The sequence below is a fragment of the Photinus pyralis genome, unplaced genomic scaffold, assembly GCF_008802855.1.
Source record: "Photinus pyralis isolate 1611_PpyrPB1 unplaced genomic scaffold, Ppyr1.3 Ppyr1.4_LG1, whole genome shotgun sequence".
Lineage (NCBI taxonomy): Eukaryota > Metazoa > Arthropoda > Insecta > Coleoptera > Lampyridae > Photinus > Photinus pyralis.
In genome coordinates this window covers 48,306,163-48,318,220 of record NW_022170249.1, presented here as the reverse complement: position 1 = coordinate 48,318,220, position 12,058 = coordinate 48,306,163, and the positions used below count along the sequence as shown (strand labels likewise).

The window sequence follows — 12,058 nt, the reverse complement described above, 5'->3', positions numbered from 1 at the left end:
CCCAGACATCGCTATCCAGTTCATCGCAAACCTCTTTCCAAGCCGCCTCCTTGCTATTCTTTATCAGATGTTTCAGCTTTTTTCTCTCTTCCCACAGCACTCTGTCACCTTCCGACACGTCCCCGCCACTACGTCTCCTGTGCTGAAGTTGCCTTCTCAAGTTCACGCAGACTAATCTTTGTGCGGCGATTTCCTCACTCCACCAGTACGCTGGTGGTTTCAGGCCCTGTCTTCTTTTCGGCATTGTGCTATCGCACACTTCTCGAAGGTACTTGGTTAGCTTGGGTACCTGCCAGTCTTCATTTCTCTTTGCCTTCTGCAAGATTTCCCCCAGGGCCGCTCGATTTATCTTTTTGCTGTTCCATCCTGCCGTGGATGCCTTCGACGTCTGCCGTGGTCTCGGTGTGAGAGGGCTGTCCCCTATCTCCCACAGAATATAGCGGTGGTCGCTCAAAGACTCATCCTCCCACTTCTTGACTCGCTCTTGTAGTCCATTCGCGACAAAGGTCACATCGATGACGGACCTCCGAGCACCTTGCTCGAAGGTAGGCGTGTTGCCCCTGTTGAATTCCTCTTCTGTTGACAGCCGTGGCACCCCACGTCGGAGATGCCGCGTTGACGTCACCCGCCACTATTAAATCGCGCGCGCCGTTTGCTCTCATGTCTCTTTAACTTTTCGAGCGTAGCCTCAAATTTGTCCGTCGTATCGTTTGGTGGAAAGTACACACTATAAATGTACTTTCCCCTAGTCTGAACCCACACATAATTGTCTCCCAGTCCACATTTATGTACACAAAGATCCCCGTTAACTAAAACTATGGCCACTTTTCCCGTCAGGTCCGTCAGTAACCCTCTCCTCACCTTAGTCCTCCCCAATTCGGAGATCAACACCAGGTCAGCGTTATAATGTCTGGCTGTCTGGATCGCGAGATCCAGCGCCTCCCGTCTGTTATTAATGTTTACTTGCAGCACTTTCGTCATTGTTCGTCTGTATGTACTACTGTGTCCTCTGTCTTGTCCGTCACCTGCACTTCACCTCTAGCACCCCCGTTCTCAATTCGCTTGAGATGTTCCGCCCTCAGTCTCTCGTACCCGCACGCCTTGGTGTACGCCCTATGCCCATCACCGCGCCCTTGCTCCACTCCGTTGCACTTAAAACAGGCCGTCTCTTGATCACACTCCCTGACGAGGTGGCCAAGCTTTCCACAATTGAAACATCTGTTGCTGTGATCACTCCCGCTACAGTCCTTAGCCACGTGCCCAACGTCCCAGCAACGCCTGCATCTGAGCTGGTCTTCCTTAACCCTCACCCTACATGAGGTTAACCCAACTCTCAGGAATCCTCTCTACTCGGAAGTGCGCAGCGGTGATGCTATCTACGCTCACGTAAGCTATTTGTTGCTCGCGTTCAATCTTAATCACCCTCTTCACTCTACACCTCGCTTCGGGGCACACACCTAGTATTTCCCTCAGGACTTGCTCCTGCGTGGTAACCGCGTCCAAGTCCCGTACCTCCAGCGTTTTATTGTCCTCTAGAAGCATCACTTCTCGGTTCGTGATTGTGGCCTTGATTTTGTTCAGCACTGGTGTAGCCTTACCGACGCTCTTCTCCATCCGCAGTAGCAGGTCTCCGGTCCTGGTACGGCTTATACCCTCAATTTTCGTGTCGACGCCTCCCATATCCATTTGTCTAATTTTCTTCAGAATATCAGTCATGTGGTTTTCGTTCCTAAGCTTGACTAACACCGCCTCCGGTCTCGGCCTAATCTTTCTCCTGGTGGTCGCCTGCCTGCCTTTCTCGACCTCGCTACCGCTAGTCGCCCCGGTGTCCCTCTCACTGTCTGTACGCCTGGGTTTTCTTTGCCTTCTCTTGACCGCCTCCCATTCCTGATCGGTGTCCGTCTCCACCCCTTTCTCTACCATCGTGACCTTAGCAGATCTTCTCCGGTTGGTCTCTTGTATCCAATTGGTTGGTCCAGCCACTTCCCTATCCTCGTAGGTAACTCTCTTTCCATGGGGACTCGTACCGTGTTCCTTGTAGGTCCTTGGGGTTACGCTGGTGCCCGCGTCCCTCTTGAGCACTTCAGCGTACTGCACTCTCTTTACGGGGGTAGCCGTTTCCTCATCGTCAGTTGTCGTAAAGATCTCCCGATTTAGCAGCACCCTGAGGGTAGGGGTAGTATCCTTTGGCGCCGGAACTTTTGCGATCCGAAGCCCTTTTACGTATTGGCCCCATTTTTGTTCTACCAGCTGCCTCTTACACTCCAATTCGTAAAAAGAGTTGCTGATCACCTTAACAAGATCCTTGAGCGTGTTGTGAGTGTTTTTCGAATTTTTGATAAAATCCATGGCCGCGTCAATCGCCATCCTCACCTCAGAGGCCTGTATCCCCTCTTCCGTTTGGAATTTCCGCAAATCACCAATGCAAGTAACATTCCCTTTCGGCGACACAATCACTACTTCTTCCTGGGTTGCACCCCTTCTTTTCTTCCGGCTTGCGTCCTCGTCGCTGTCGTGTCTCTTGCGTGTCGTCCTAGACGCACCGGCGGGCGTCTCCGGCACCACCTCTTCCTCGTCCGGCATTTTCCTTGGGCACTCGCGCACTTTACGCGGCACCAAGTGTCTCGCGCTGTCTTATCACTATTCACGTACTACTACCCTAGAAAACTATATATGCAACGTCGCATAAGAACTAACTTAACCTACTATTTACAAGTTCGCACTTCTTCCCCCAAACAGCACTGCGCGCAGGGGTGTCCCCCACCCCCTCGAGTGGGGTGTCAAAAGACGCGGCTTTTTGCACCTAGCCGCACTGCACTGCTCCCTCAACAACGTTCTCGTAATAATTTTCCACCAGCCGGCAAAAACCTCCACCGAAAAACACAACCCTTAGGGGTGCTCCCCCCCCCCGAGTGGGGTGTCCACGGATTCGTCTTTTCGCCCCGGTTTCAAAAAAGTGTGCCCGGTCGAGATCCCTCCACCCGTTCCGACACTACACCCCTATCAGTCTTCTATGCACGGAAGCTGATAGGGCTGCCACTCCCGAACGCGTGCACCGATTTATACGGACCGCACCTCTAACTCTCCGCCGCACCACCACCTATCTAACGGCACTAGTTTTAACACCGCCCGACCCCTCTTTCCGCGCCCCAAAAACCACGTGTCGCGCCCTTAGCGTGCGCGGAAGGGGCTGCGCTACCCCCTCGAGTCAGGTGTCAAAATGCTCGTCTTTGCGCGCCCAACACCAAAAACTAATTCCTACTTCTCTAACACTTACCCCTGCGCCCCGGTGGACCGATCAGTGTTTATCGCCACCGCACAGATAGCCCTCTAGCGCCTGCGGGGGTGACCCGATAAGGTCGACCCGGTGCGGGTTCGACTCCCTGTGCCAAGGACTGTCCAACGACACCTCGCTTGTCCCGCTCACAAGTCGTTTACCGCTTCTGCCAAAAACGTGGTCCACACGTAAACAACTTTCTCACGAGAAAACTTAAAAAATTCGCTGCTCCTGATGTACAGGTCCGATTTTATCGCGGTTTGCACCAAAAGAAAGGTCTTTTAAGCGCGCACACGTTGACACCACTCCCGTATTTTTCTTCCGAAAGCTTAACGTAACTTCGTTTTGCGAGCTCTAGAGCGCTCTACAACACGTCCGCTCAGTACGAATCCTCGCGCGCGACTACCCTAATCTAACCTAACCTAACTTAACCTAACCTAACCTTTTTTTTTCTCAAGTGGGGATGGTGGAATGCCTACGCACACCTCCGCCTGATAAATGGGATCTATGGCGGAGGTAGTGTGGGGCTTGCACTCACTAAACCACTTCCCCCTTCGTTTTCTATGAATGCGACCTCCTCTGGGCATCGCCAAAGCATTCTTCCAGAGGTGCGCTTGTGGTCCTTGTTTCTAAGTTATTGCGGCGAAACCGGGCTCCCTTGCTTACTTTTCACGTGTCTGAATCACCAGTTGTATGTATTGACTAATCTTCGTCCATTTGCGAGGGCTCTCCAACATTGTTGGGACTATATTATCAGAGTCCAGAAATTCACCTATCTCTATGTACAATCTCCAGCGGGCCGGCTCCCATCTGGTGTACTGCAGAACAGCATGACCCTCGGTGTCCCTTTGTTCACAATCTCTGCATTTATGGGATCTTCTCTTTTTGAATCTGTGTAGGTACACGCCTACCTCTCCGTGGCCTGTCAGGAATTGTAAACCAGTAATTGGTTTCCCCATGCTTACGTCTAACCCATGGCCTGAGGTCTTTAATAAGTATTTTCGCCCACGAAGTTCTGGCTTCCCACTCTTCTTGCCATTTATCGATTGTCTCGGTCCTGTTTCTCCCATTCATCCTCTTCTCTATCAGCAGCCTGAGGGGCGGGGTGCTTGCTACCACAAAGATGTCTTCTGTGGAGACCGTTCGATATGCCGCTGCGATACCGAGCGACACTTTTCGCTGCAGCTTGTATATCATCTCGCGCACTTTCCTGGTTTTTACAGCAACCGCCCACACTTCACATGCATACATCACTATGTTCATCACTGTCGATGCAAGCACTTTTCTTCGCCCTTCCCGTGGGCCGCCACAGTTCCAAAAAAGTCGTTGTATTTGTGCCGCCGTCTTGCTCGCCTTTTCTATAACTCTCTCTGCGTGTTTGATATATTTTAGACTACAGTCCAGTCGAACTCCAAGGATGTCAATATATTTAGCGAGTGTGGTCTTGGTTCCATCTACCTCCACCTTTTTTTTTTTTTTTTTTATAAAGGAGTGGAAATCCATAATGGACACCAGGCGCCTTAAGGTCTTTCAGCGCAAGGTAGTGTGGGACTCGCACCCACTAAAACCACTCCTGGCCTTGTGCTTTATCTGACGGGCACTGTCTCGCACTTTCATCCGTCAGACGTGGCCAGTTTAGAATTATTTCCTCTCTCGATCGTCCTCCTCTTTCTGCGAGATGATCATCTCTACGTATTGTTTAAACATCTTCCATATATTGTGGTTTGTAATTGCCTTCGTTACAATGCTCTCTGGTGTAACCTCCACCATCGCTGTCCAAAGCTTATCCCTCTGCTTCGTCCACTTCTCGCATTTGAAGAAGGTGTGTTCCGGGTCATCCACCTCTGCGTCGCAGAATTTACACTTGGTGGTCTCCCTTTTCCCTATTCGGTTCAGGTACGATCCGAAACATCCATGCCCAGACAGAAATTGGCTAATATAATAATGAGTTTCCCCATTTTACTGCTCACCCATACTTCGATTTGTGGAATCAAGCGTTTTGTCCATTCCGCCTTCTGTGTATCATCCCATTGTCTTTGCCACTCTTCGTATAATTCTTTATTTGCAGTCTCAGTTCCGTCATAGCATACTTGTTCCATCATCTTCTTCCTTTTCTTGGCAAGAAGCTCTAGGGGTTGCATCTTGCTGATTACGCATAATGCTTCTGCAGACACTGTCCTATAGGTGGATGCAATTTTAATATTTATCTGCCTCTGGGTTGTCTTTATGATTTGGTTGTACTTTTTAATTCTCATAGCCTTGAGCCAGATTGGGGCTCCGTACATAATTATTGACTGGGCCGCCAGTGCTATTACTTGCCTCTTTGCTTGAGTGGGTCCTCCAATTCTGGGCATCAGTCTGCCTAGGTCTCCCATCAGTTTTAGCGCCTTGTTCGTAGCTGCTATTACATGTTTTCCCATAAGCAATCCTTTATCCAGGATCATGCCCAAGTATTTAACTTCCGTCTTTATTGGGATTACTATCCGCTTATGTACTATACACACCCCCTTCAGTGGTAGGTGCCTATTTAGCACCGCCGCTTCTGTTTTTTCAGGGGCTATCTGGAGGCCGTTCCTCCTCATCCACTCGTCCACAACGTGTAAAGTTGCGCAGGTCTTAGTATTAAGGCTGGCCACGCTTTCCGCCGTAGCCCAGATTGCCACGTCGTCCGCGTAGCAGATCAGTTTGACTCCTCTGGGCAGCACCACACCCATCAGTCCGTCGTACAGCACATTCCAGAGATCTGGCCCGAGCACTGATCCCTGTGGGACCCCTGCATACACCGCCCTTGTTACTCCCTTCGATACCGTAATCACTCTTTTTCTAAGATAGTCTTCAGTGACGTTTTGTAGATATTTATCTACCTTCCTTTTAGATAAATTCTCCGTAATTAACCTCCACGATGCCGCATTGAAAGCATTTTTTACGTCTAAGAGCACTACCACGCCGTATCTCATCTTTCCGTATCCCGTTTTCTCGGCCTCCTCGCTGAGCCTCCTATTTGCTGTTGTGGTTGACCTGCCCGTCCGAAACCCATGCTGATTATCATTTATGCCACCATTCTTTTTTATGTTGGCAAGCAGTCTCGTCTTCAGTACATTTTCGTAAACCTTTCCCATTACGTCCAGTAGACATACCGGACGATGTTTGACTTCCGCGTCTGTTATTTTTTGGGGCTTTGGAATCAGTACTAACTTCGCCTTCTTCCAGCATTCGGGGAATCTATTCGTCTTTAGAAGTTTATTATACATTCTCATAAAGATATGTGGTTTAGCCTATCTCCGGTAGAAGTCCGTCAAGCCCCGGTGCTCTATTCGTCTTAATCCTATTTACTGCGCCCTTGAATTCTTCCATGTCTATCTCCTCGACGTCCGCGATATTTGGTTCTTCTTGTGTGTCGCTATTCTCTCATCTGTAGACGAAGAGTTTCTCGAACTCTTCTTCTTTCTGCTCGGCCGAAAGCTCGACCCTGGCATCTGGCATTTTGAGGGACCGCGCTACTATCTTGTACGCTTGTCCGAAGGGATCTTTGTTTAAATCGTTGTACAGGTTTTTCCATTTCCCCCTTTTTTCTTGACCTATGGCCGTCCGTAGTTTTTCTTAGCTGATCCGCCATTCTACTCGCTTTGTCGATTGCTCTTTCTACATGTGGTATAAAGCTTAGACTCCTGTCTATTTTAACCCCTAGTATGTCTTATTGTTCTCTCTAGGGGAACCCTCGTTTTGTCGACGACCAGGCTGGCCTCCGGTAACCTTCTTTTACCGGCCATTAGAGCCGCTTTCGTCTTTGCGCCAACTAGCTTAAGGTCTCTCTCTTCCATCCATTGTTGTGCTTTCTTTATCACCTCCGTTTTTTGCACCGCCCTATCGAGCTCACGGTCTCTTACCACCACACTATCATCATCCGCGTAGGCCACAAACTCCACTCCCGGCGGCACTCCCAATCTCAGCACTCCGTCGTAGGCAATATTCCATAGTATTGGCCCCAGCACCGAGCCCTGCGGCACTCCTCCGTTGGATTCAAAAGTATACCTCCTCCCTGTCGGCAGTTTAACTGTGTTCCTCCTATTGGTGAGGTAAATATATCAGTTTTCTTAAGTATCTAGGCGTATTCTTTTTCCCTAGTTCCTCCATAATGACCCTCGTCGGATGTAAGGGTTTTTCGGTGGGCATGCGGGTAGCTGCAGTCGTGCCCCAGAGTCTCTAAATAAAACTTATTTACACACCAGTTTTCTTTTATTTTGGACACCGTGTATCTACACCACAGAATACAGAAATAGTATTTAGTTGGTATCCCTGGTTTTGTTGTCGATACTGTAGTATTCTGCTATGCCGTTGCCTCAGTTTGCGGTCTTAGACCATATAGTACATGGACTGCTAATTGTAACTAAAATATGGTCAAGGACATCGCCTGGGTATGTGCGTTTCAGGGTAAACGAGTCTGTCCGAAATTGTCCGTTGAGACACGATTTGAGGCTGTCAACCTATAAATTCACAAACGTCAATTAATTAATAGTGTAGATATGGCAAAAAAAGCAAACCTATTCTTATTTGTGGACGTATAGAAGATAATCAGGAGTATTTAAAGCTTCCCGTACTACGCCGTTACCATAAAAGTTACTATTTACGCGATCCGAGTCGTGTTCATACGGCATTAGTTTACCCTGAGATTCACATACCCACGACTACAGTGCCCTCTATCCGTGACCACCCATTTTGTATTGAAAGCATAGGGCGATAGCAGTCCATGTACTATATGGTCTAAGGTTGCGGTACAATGGGCAATGGCGGCGATCTCAGGTGTCGAGATGTCGGAGCTGTTCGCTTCGGCTCAGCGGTACTCTAAGTTGGCCGGTAGCTGTAAGTTTATCGATTAGCGGGTTTTTATCCGGGAGTTGGTAAGCTATCGATTAATCGGGGTGCGAATGATTGGTACCGCCGGGTTCTATTTCAGGTGAATGACACCAGCACTTCCGAATACTCGGCCCGTCAGTGCGGTATGGTACTTATGCTAGAGGTGGTACACAGGATGTGACACGGCCACGACCCCAGTACACCACGCTCTAGGTTGAAACAAAATCAACGTTCGCAAACTGGGGGAATGCAGGTCGAAGGCCCCACAGTTCCCAGTTTCCGTACGTTGACTCGCTTCGTATCTAAGGTACTGGTGATAGTATGGTAACGAAAAGCAAGATGTGACACGGCCACTACCTCCGCTTAACGTTCACAACCTTACGACTAAATCAAGCAAGCGGGAGCTGGCTACATGCGGGTCACAGGCCCCACAGTTATCGAACTTCCGGGTGTTTGAGGGTTCGTCTTTCAAGGACTGGATGATTTCTAATGAATGGCGAGGTTAAGGGTGCAGGGACAGGTGGGTTAAGGATATAAGCGGAACGGAAACGGTATCGAATGCAAACGGGAAATCGGATGAATGATTATCAGTTTTAGGTCTGGATTCAGGTTTTCGGTCATCAAATGACAGGATAGAAGTGTCTTCTAAAATCAAGGGATCCTCCTTTTATACAGCCATGATTAGACTACGACTAGGAAGTGGAAATGACACTTGGTTAGGTTATCATTTATGATTAGCTAGCGACATCTATTGATGTCAATGTAGTGCATTTGTAAAGGAGCGTTTACACGCTCCATAAATAAAGGCACGGGTACATTGTTACCTTACACGGAATTGAATTAAAGGCATTTTGCACATCTAGTGAGGCAATAATTGCTACCTCCCTGGTGTGTCTGGTACCGCTCATGGCGTTTTTGGTAGTGTTCTTAATCCGGCCCAGTGCCTCTCCCTTTTCTAAATCCGAACTGGCTTTCCGATAAATTTGCATATGGCGCTATTCTTCCTGCCAGTACTCTCTCCATCAGCTTTCCCAAGTGGCTTACCAGAGAGATTGGTCTCACCGATCCCGGTTCCTTTTTTGGTATACGTACTACGTTCGCCTCTTTCCACTTCGCTGGGTACTCTCCCGTGGACATAACCTCATTAAACCCCTTTGTACACCATTCCGGTCTCGCTCCTGCCACTCTGCTAACCAGCTCCGGTGGCAGCCCATCCGGGCCGGGTGCTTTCTTCTTTGGCATTTTTTTAACGGCGTCCCTTATTTCCTGAACGGTGACTTTACGGGGGGTTTCTTCTTCTAGTTTCGTGTCCCATGCTTTCCATTCCGTGTCTTTATTTTGTAGCGGGAATAACCTATCTGTTTTTGCGATAATATCAGCGTCTGTACCGACTACCTTTGTTGTAAATTGCTGGACATATATCAGGGTTGTAAAAAACAAAAGAGAGTGGAAATACGCATTTTTTAGTAGTTATGTCAATTTAATTGTATCGTGAAAAGAAATAAAAAACCCAAAAGAAAACGGGTAGTTTTCATCAAGCTTTGTTAACATTTTATGGCGACCGTGACAGGACACCGGGTTTGAGTGTTTTGGTTACGATATTTGTGTAAAATTGACATTTTAGTGGTGCGTTCGATTTCCGCGAAAAATGGAGCAACAAAGGCGATACCGCGACGTATGTCGTGATAGTTTTATGCGGGCCACCGACAAGCTACGGGGGTTATTAACGAAAACTCCTATAGATAGTGTTGCGTTGAAGGTGGCGGTTGAAATGCTGCGGCTTAAGCATTCAACTTTACAAAAAGCCGACGATGAAATAACAACGCTGTTGATGGGTGAGGCGGCCGACAGAGACGTCCTGGGAGCCGAACAAGCTACTTGCGCAGAATTCATGGAACAGTTCCTTGAGTTACAGCAGCAGGTGAGCGACCTAACCTCCAAGCCATCGACAGCAGCCGTTCCTTCCAGTGGCATCGGTAACAATGGGGTAAATCTTTACAACATACAAGGTAGGAGATTTATTACCGAAAGATTTTAAAAAATTTGATGGGAACGTGCGTGAATGGCTCGCGTTTTGGGCACAATTTGTGAAAATTCATCATCATACAGAACTCGATGAAATCGATAAAATTAGTTACTTAATACAAGCCACAGTTGCTGGCAGCCGTGCACGGCAGGTCGTAGAAAGCTACCCTGTGATGGCCGGTAACTATTCAAAAATTATAGACTCGTTAAAATCGCGGTACGGTCGAGAGGACTTGTTAATCGAAGTTTATGTACGCGAATTGTTGAAGTTGATTATTCAGAACGCGACTTCGACGCGAGAAATTGACTTAGTATCTCTCTACGATAAATTGGAAACTCAGTTGAGAGCGCTGGAGACGCTAGGCGTAACCACCGAGAAGTGCGCAGCAATGTTATTCCCACTTATTGAGTCGTGCTTGCCAGAGGAACTTCTTAGAGTGTGGCAAAAGGGCCGCGAACGCGTCTATAGCAAATTTATCAGATGCAATTCAGCGTGAAGAGATAAAACCTGCTAGGCGTTTAGCCAATTTAATGGCCTTCCTAAAAAGAGAAGTAGAGGGCGAGGAGCGCATTGCACTCGCTGCTGAGGGTTTTGGTATCTCTTCGGGAAGGAAAGCTAGCGTACGTAAACAATCCGGGAATGACTCGTACTGTAGATTAAGTCCTACGTTTAAGAAAAAGGTAATATCGCAAAACGCTGAACCGATAGCGACAGCCGCGGGGTTAGTAGTCCAAGATGGTTTGAGCTGTGTTTTTTGCGATAAAAATCACGAAAGTACAATGTGTGTTAAAGATCAAAATTTTTCGCTAGAACAGCGCAAAGATATAGTAAAAAAGAAAGGGGCATGTTTTCGATGCCTGCGAGGTGGTCATAGCGTCAAGAGATGCCGCGCCACCGTAAAATGCATTATTTGTAAAAAGGAGCACTTACCCTTAATGTGTTCTACATTAACGGATCCGCAAGTAGGATCGAAACCAGAAGCAAATAATGCGCATGACAAATCGAAAGCGGCTAATCTACCTGAGAAAGCCAAATCTGAGGATCTCGCGAATTTCACGTCAAGCCACGTTTTTCTGCAAACTTTTAGAGTCAATATTCGACATAACGGTGGCGAACGTGACGTGCGAGTACTAATCGACAACGGATCTCAAAGATCCTATATACTAAAAAGCACCAGCGACGCGTTAGGTCTTGAAGTAAAAAGACGCGCGACGATAGCGCATGGGTTGTTTGGTGGAACAACAGTAGAACGTAATCATTCTTGTTACGACGTTACGTTGGTAAAGGGAGATTACTCCCGTACAGTAGAGTCCCGTACAGTAGAGGTATTGGATCAACCGACTATTTGTCATCCTATTCCGCCGGTATTTTATGGACCGTGGATTAAGGCTGGACAGTACACCCGTTCCGTTGACCGAAAACGCGTGATTTCGTTCCACGATATCTTAATTCTGAGTGAAGTTGAAGAAGGGGTCGAATATTCCTGTGAAAGGTGAATGCTTTAGCTAGACAATAACGCCGGGGTTTACTAAAATGTTTTAAAATAATCTTTTTTTAAGGGCAACGTCGAGGGCTGTTAGGGTGTCATATTTTGGAAAAGAAAAAAGGAAATAAATTTTCCTGGCGTTATTGCCTAGATATTAAGTTTACGAACGTATCTTAATTTTGGAAATTGTTCCAACTTCATTTATAGATAAGTTATCTTGGAAAAACAACTTAAAAGTTTTTCTAAAAAGCGCGAAAAGATAGCTTCCGCCGCGTGGCTGGTTTTATACAGATAGAAAATGTGCATTATAATTATACTAAGTTTATGTTTTTACCATCGAACACAAATTAATATTATAAATAACCAAATTTGGGGATTGACAATAGGCAACTTTACATACTCCGTTCTGTATGTA

At 47.5% G+C, this 12,058-nt stretch overlaps 1 long non-coding RNA gene across 1 annotated transcript; it reads left to right on the top strand.

Annotated features, from left to right (window-relative positions):
- Positions 1-8,035: 8,035 nt before the first annotated feature.
- On the top strand, positions 8,036-8,782 carry LOC116159968. The gene is made up of 3 exons (XR_004143104.1): positions 8,036-8,175; positions 8,232-8,682; positions 8,729-8,782. It is a non-coding gene; the product is annotated as an uncharacterized LOC116159968 (long non-coding RNA).
- Positions 8,783-12,058: the final 3,276 nt, after the last annotated feature.